At 39.3% G+C, this 7,858-nt stretch overlaps 1 long non-coding RNA gene across 1 annotated transcript in view; it reads right to left on the reverse strand.

Moving 5' to 3' along the window:
- The window catches only part of LOC116653703, a 49,269-nt gene extending 41,658 nt beyond the window's left edge, over positions 1–7,611 (reverse strand). The window contains exon 1 of the long non-coding RNA XR_004308080.1: positions 7,427–7,611. This is a non-coding gene — a long non-coding RNA (uncharacterized LOC116653703). The remainder of the gene's footprint in view (positions 1–7,426) is intronic.
- Positions 7,612–7,858: the final 247 nt, after the last annotated feature.

Genomic DNA, 7,858 nt, shown 5'->3' on the forward strand with positions numbered 1-7,858 from the left:
TCGCCTCTCCTCGTTCCCACGGCTGTGGAGTTGGGATCAAAGGCTTAAGGACGAAAGAAAGCTTTCGTGCTCTTTCTTCCTCTCACAAACTCAGGTTGCAAGTGTCTTTGCTTCACTGCATTGAGAAAAAAAAAAATAAAAGCCACGAAATATGCTTAAACCTTCACGCAGTTACGGGCTACGTATGTACAGGCAGTAGCAGCTGCATTGGATGCGGTTTGTGCCGCTTGCTGTCCCCATAAATACACAAATTTATTGTTGATTGTTTAACAGGCAAACTGGCATTCCCTCCAGATGCTATTGCACAGCCGTGGGAAGGCTCGAGCTGCCTGAGCCAGAAAGCAGGTGAAGCTGTTTGCATCTTCTTGTTTCTAAACTCTTGTCTGATTTCTAATCTCATCACAAGTGAAAAATATCATAGGAAAATCATGCAAACTGATGTGCAAAATCTGCACACAACGGTGTTGGGTTTCTTTTTCCCCTCTTTAATTACCCTTTTGCTTTCTAAGAGCAACATACAGCTCACAGTCTCGAATCCAGACCAGTGGTGTCAGAGACCCCTCCAGAGCAAGCCCTGATCACTGCACAAAGAGCAGCGATGGAAAATGTGGGAGTTATTGAGGGAGGTGTGTTGGCAGAGCTGTGCCGCTCACCCCACAATGCACCTGGTTGCTATCACTTCTGCTTTAAAGAGCTCTAAAATTCAGCTAATAAAATTGGAAAAGAAAGTCATATAAAGTGACATAGAAGCAGGTTTCGCATGTGAATAGAAAAAAACTTTAGCATGTTCTTTGACACGTGAAGTGTATATTCTCTTTTATCAGGCTTTTCCTGATTAAAGTAATGAGAAACATGCACTACCTAAAAAAAATAAAATAAAATAAAACAACCAAATTCGCCCACATTAATAAGAACTGCATGTGTAACAGGATCACTCTGGCAATGGCCTTTCCCCCCCCCCCCCTTCTCCTATGAAATATTCTTGGGTATCGTGCAACAGCACATTTTCACCACACTGTCCACAGATTTGCACATGTAAAGAGACTTGTATGGAGACAAGCTATTTTCCACCAGGAACTCTTCATTTCCAGCAGCTATCCTAACAAGTCACCTGGCACCCCTTTCCCTTGGTGCCTCCCTGGGTCTTCTGCCACCACCCTAAGTGTCCTTCAGTGCCAAGACCTCAACTCAGGTGGGTTCAGCCACACAGAGCCACCCTAGGTTTATGGCACAGGTAAAGACGTTCACATTAAGTCCCCATACCACACCGTTGTTGAATTTCAGACACTTTTCATACTAAAGAATCCACCAAGATCCAGCACTCGCTACAAGGTGATGAAGAACAAACAGCTGATGGGTACCCAGGTTCCACCTCTGTGTTCCATCCTCTCATCTTTGCCCATCATCAGATGTGGCCATCTTGCCCAGAGATCAAGAGTGCTTCACTATCTCCAATTCCTCACCATACAACTGTGTATCTACTTAAATGCAAGGTAGAGACTGGTGACAGAGCGAGTGCTTTGTTTATCGACATTTCTTCCAATCAGCTCAAAGACCTGCAGGATCAATCCCTTAATTTGCAATGTCAGAGATCAGAAATGAGCCATATCTTGCTTCTTGAAAAGTTTCTATATAAATCACTGCCTTATTTAAAACAAAACATGTTACCCCCCGCTGATGATCAAATTCTACATTTTAGCAATGGTAATGACCCTTTACTGTGGAACACCAAAATACTGTCATAATAAACATTATGCGAGGGCTTATACTTTATATATAGATATATATATATACACATCAATATTTTAGTATGTAACACCAAAATACACGGCTCTCCTATGGCAACATATCAAAGGCGATGCATTTTACTTACATTTTTTTACTCTTCTTTCCTTGAACAACAAGAACAAAAGAACAAACTAACTTCAGAAAGTTGTAAGCATGCTAAAAGCCTGTAATCACAAATCAATCTAAACTGAAATTCATTTGGGGTAGGTGGAACCGCTGTGATTCAAACTGCCTTTGTTTCTTATACACTGGTTCACGTGTCAGCATGCCAGTGCATCATGCCTGGTTATGTTTGTCTTGTTGTGATAAAATCAAGTTCCTGACGTAATGAGGCTTGATGCCCTATCTTCATTATGTGTTGGAGTGCCTGTTTTAAGAGCATCAGCTTTTAGTGCCTTTGCAGTTCCCTAGTTCCCGTGTTGCATGAGTTTGCCGACTAGTGGGTAAGGCTGATCCCCACTTCACTCACTGGTCCCTGCAGAGACCGCCCAGCAAGATGCTCGCACCCACCAGGACTCCAAATGCACTTAAATCATACGTGGCAATTGTCCAAGCACAAAGGAGAGGCTGTACAATAAACAGCTGCATCAGCTGAATGTGACAGTACGGCTCGGTATGTATCGCTTTCCCAGAGCCCTCCCTGAAAGCCCAGCTCCTCATAGGACACATAATGAATGCTTGCATTTGTCACTTGTGCAAACCATGCTGAAATGGTGAAATCAGCTATCTGATGGAAGACCGCGCGGGTATAGAACTGACTGGCTTCCTGAGGGCTATTGTCCAACAACTTTGTGCTTAACCAGATATCCTAGTAAAACTCAGTAAACGCAAGGTTTGAGCCCACTGACAATCCTCCTAGGTAGGATTATTACTCTACAACACAACTCTCAGCCAGCTGTTAGAAATTCAGATATGTGACAGCCTCCGTATTAACACTTATTTCCATTAAATTCACTTAAATCATCAAAGTATTTTTCCTCTCTCTTCCACTGAAATACAGCATTGCAGTCAGCCCAATACACATGGCTTCATTTGGGATAGCTGGAAATCAGCAGAAAAGACACATTTCCTTTCAAACACATCTTTTCCTACTTAAGTTGCACTGTTGTCATTACGGGGCTCAAGACTTCAGTGTTGATACTACTAAGATGATAACATGCTACGTGTTATGGACGTGAAATGCATCCAAACTACCAGAATGAATTTGAATAGGGCTACAACAATAAAAACATGCCAAACAGTTTGTGTTTTAGGGTTTGATTTTGACTGTTTTCAAAGTAGAACACAAGGTAGGAATCACTGCATGACGCTTCATGGCGTCCTGTAAATGCCCAACCTTCACTCTACCACGCAGGAATCCTCTAAGTACAACTGGCAGTCACCAATTGCAAGTCTCCTTGAGCATGATAGCCTAAAAAGCATTCACTCAAAGGATACAGCTAATTTTTCCTGTAATATCCAACGATATTATTGAACACTTAACATCATATCATACAATGGGCTGCACAAACAGAAGCAGAAGCAGCAATGTATTAACTTATGAATCCTTGTACCAGAGCTACCTCTCATTTGGAAAAAGGGATTCTGGACTTCAGAAATTTGTACTATAAATTATTTATACAAGCACAAGAGTAAAGTAAATACGTTCATTAAGTGCATACTGTGGTACAGCTGACTTGCACGTAACTTCCATGCTCGGATCTTGAGGTAACATATTTCACATCTGATAGAAATAAATTTTACAGAAACAAGATGTAACAAAGCAAAGATTTATCAAGCATAATTATGCTACAAGTGTCAATGCTTCTCCAGCATCAGCAGTGGACGTAATCTGTGTTGTGGTCATGCACAAGTAAGAAGCAACAGATAATACTTTTTGGTGAAAGAATTTAGCAGCAACCCCTGTCTTTTGGAAGCTAACCTAAGCACTGACAGGTATATAATTTGCTGATGATAAAGGTACTTCAGCAGTTAAAATATGAATAAGCATGAAAATTTCACCCATTGACAAGATACAGATTAGACTAAAATACTAAGAATATTTCATAATTCAAGATATAACTCAGATTACAACCCTCAAACTCCCCGTATATTAATATCAAAGTAGTCCACTATGCCCAACTTCATGTAGTTTTCAAATATATCATGAAGCAGAGGAAGACCCCGCAGACAACAGGGTTCTACTTTGGGAGGTTTTTGAACTAAATTACAGCTTCTCAGAGGAAAAAGTGAAAGGCAAATTTCTTACACTGGAGAAAAACTTGTTGGTTTTTGGTTGTTTTTTTGTGAAATTGACTGGTTTACATCTTGAAGCATTCCAAAAAAATTAAAATAATAAACATCCCAGGCTTGCTGCCTCTTTAGCTGGACAGGTTTCCCACAGCTGAATCCTTTGATGATACTCTTTGGACTTTCTATTTTAAGAAGTCATCCCTTTCTGCTTCTCTCTGGAGAGAAATTCTTTTGCTCTCCTGCCAATCTTCCTCCCGACCTTTCTGTCCTGAGTACTTGGCCTTTCCTTCTCTTAAGTCCTCTTTCTCCCTTCATATTGCAAGACCCTCTCCATTTTCAGTGCCAATAATTCTCTCAGTTGCAAGAAGTCCCCTTCTTTTGCCCTGGATGCCGAACTATTCAATGCTCTATAGTCCTTCTCTCCAACTTACAGATAAAAAAAAAAAAACCATATTGCCATGACCACCCCATATATCTGTGGCAGAGTAACAGCCACTATTGATACAACTGGATATATGAACTGCAGAAACCACACATAGTAGTAAAAACCTACATTATTATGACATTGAAGTTATATGTAAACATTGACCTCAATTACACATCAAGAGGAAATTACATTTCAAATGTTATAGGTAATTTATTTTTAACTCAATCTCTAATTTCCAAACCAAAATATTACTTTAAAGAACACGTAAAGATATATTGGACACAACCTTTTGTGTGTGCATGTGTGTGTAGGCCTGCTTAGTAAACACCTCCTTACCATAAGTACCATAAAAACAGAAATATGATTAAATCGTCTGTTTTGCATGGGTTTTGCATGTTCTGCCTAAAGACAGCACTGTTTGTTGCAATGGTTACCAGACAGCATGCAACAAGCTCTTCAGCAAACTCCTTGACATAGCTCTCACCAACAGCCATCTCTGACTCTCACTGGAGGTGATTTACCAGATCCCTTCACATCACAAACACCTGTCCACACCTGGGACTAAGAGAGATGCACTTTTTGGCCTTAAACAAAGGCTTGATGTAAGTAGGCACATTATTGCCTTTCAATTACAGAAATATGTCTTCATCTGCTCCAGCCAGATTCATATTTAAACACGATGGCATTGTCATTCAAAAACTTCAGGCTTGATAACCACAGTTCTCACAGTCTCAGTACGAAACCCATAACTATAAAGGAATTACAGATCTCTTGGAGTACAGCAAGCAAAAAGCAGACTACACCTCCAAGCCCACCATCCTTATAGACAGCCCTCCTCCTTTTAAATGTAAAGCAAGTCACTTTGTGTCATTTTGGAAAGTCTCTGAAGGACCGATCAATTCTGTGGGCTCTATCACCAACAGGAATGCATTCCCACTTGAGAACTTCAGCAAGAAATGTACTCATGGAGATGGATAAAGAGCATCAGGTAACAAAAAGAGAATCATTCCTAAAAACAAATTATAAGACAAATAAACAAACTCCTCTCCAAGCATAGGGAGCCATAGTGGTCAAATGTATAGATGTCTCTTCTGGAAAATTTTGAGACTAAATACAGAAATCACTGCACAAGTACCTGCTCATACAAAAATATATGCACAAAAAGAAGCTGTTGTCAGCTGAGACAGAACATGATCAAATTCTCTGCTAGCCTGGTGCAAATTCCCCTCAATATAAGGATGCTATTTGTTCAGAGCACTGAAGCCTACCTACTATTCTTAACCTCTGAAGTCTTTAAAGATTATTATGGTTTGGGGGGCTTTCAATCTGCCCAGGTCAGTTTTACCTGGCAAAGGTACCCATCCTAATTTTCTGGTTCACATTTTATATGGTAAAGTAGAACAGCTTTCAATTTAGGGAATAAAACACCCTCCATCTGAAGAAAATTCTCACATTACAGTGCGTTAACAAGAATCTACTCCAATTGTGGTCAGTTGTCATGGAGAAAGAAGGGGGGGGGGAAGTATATTCCCATGTGAAAACATCTCTCATAAAAAAAAGGGGGGGGGGGGGGGAAAGAAAGAGAAAAAGAAGGAAAAAAGCCACACAAACAAAACCCCAACTCCCCTCCTTCCTGTGTTTGACATTTTATGCAAAGTAGGTGAATCTGGAATAAGAGATCATTTAAAAAAAATACTCATTATGCTATTTCTGTACATAAATGTGGTTGTGTAAAAGTATAACAGGAATGCATTCACAATTGGTTTAAGTAATTTTCTCTTGGCAAACCACCATAAAAAACAGGAGCGTCATGGCGCCACCAGAATCCTAAATTGTGGTGGAGAATCATCAGTACACATGGCATTAATCTCTGTCTCCTGCAAGGAGACACCCCTGCCTGCATTACTGGCCTCTCTCTTAAATCTAAGGCATTGTAACTTGAGTTTAAAATGACACCATAAATAAGATATACTCTCTCCCTCCCCTGGCAAAAAAAAAGAGAAAGATTGCCCACTTTATTAAAAAGACACACATTTCAGTCAACTGCAGTTAGCGCCCTTCAGTGCCGAAGCACACCAAAAGTGCAAAACTAATGGGTTAATAACGGATCCTGCACTCTTCAGGATTCGCATTGGACATGATTCAGAGTACTGAAAGACTTTTTAAATACACACGTATAATTAGTTAACCCATTGGTATTACATTCTTGTTACTTTGGATGGATCACAAGACTTCAGGGATCTCATTATACCATAGTAGCTTATTTTCCCCAGTGACTGAGAACGCTTAGCTGTATTTTAATATCTTACTATTAAATGCTTACTAAGTTTTCATATCTTCTATTTTTTTTCCTTCTCCCAAATTTAGGCAGAGCACAGTTTTGTTAATAGAGCAATTTAAAATACCACCATTCTCTTTGCAAATTTCTCCGTGACCTGTAAGCTGTTTTGGAATGTTCTACCAGATGAAATCCATGTCTTTTAAAGGAAACTGTCTCTCTATTTTGGTGGAGGAAGAAAAAAAAAAGAAAGAAAGAAAGACTGATAGTTTGGGAACACCCACTCAAGATAAAATAAGGATCCTGTAGATTTCCTGTGGGGGTTAATGGAGGCCAGGCCAATGGTAACTGACCTTGAAGTCCACGCATGAAGCTTCGTGTTTGTCCTCAGATTATTTATGTTTTCTTTTTCTTTTTTTTTTTTTTAAAGGATTCTTTAGTATGCAAAGCTAAGTTTGTCAACCCTGATATGGTGAGAGTCCAAAAATGTTGCTGATAAGTGCCACCTTTATATGCACTTAAGGGGAAAAAAAAAGCAGGGAACTAAACATGGAAATATTTTTAGTTGCTTTACTTATAATCTAAACTTTACTTACTGCAACATTGCCAAAAACATGCTAAAATAATTCAGAGATAGCACAGCAGCAAAGTATCAGCATACGAAATAATTAGCAGATATAGGTATTTTAAATGACACTTACCCACAATGACAAAGTTTAATTCAGATTGTGAGCCATGGTATGCTTTTCCCAACAAGTTATTTGATCGTAAGACTGTCTTAAGAAGCAATTATTTTAGGTACCTAGGAAAAGAAGCCAAAAAAAAAAGTGTTGAAGATCCATACACGGGGTTTCTGCAAATGAATATGATGTATTCCAGAAACAACATGCATTCACACAGACACTCAATAAGAAAAGGACTGTTTACTCAGTTTATAGCTTGAAAACCACTAGGGACTGTGTTCCAGTATGGGAAATTTTAGTACAGAGCATTGTTAATACAAAATAAAAAGCAAGCCTGGGAAGTTCGGATTATATTTTCTTTCGAAAATACTTGTTTGGACCATTAAAAAAAATATTGCCTCCTAATGTCAAAGTATGAACAAATACTTTTTCAGATGAATAAAATCTGTA

This window comes from Coturnix japonica, chromosome 7 (assembly GCF_001577835.2).
Source record: "Coturnix japonica isolate 7356 chromosome 7, Coturnix japonica 2.1, whole genome shotgun sequence".
Classification (NCBI taxonomy): Eukaryota; Metazoa; Chordata; class Aves; order Galliformes; family Phasianidae; genus Coturnix; species Coturnix japonica.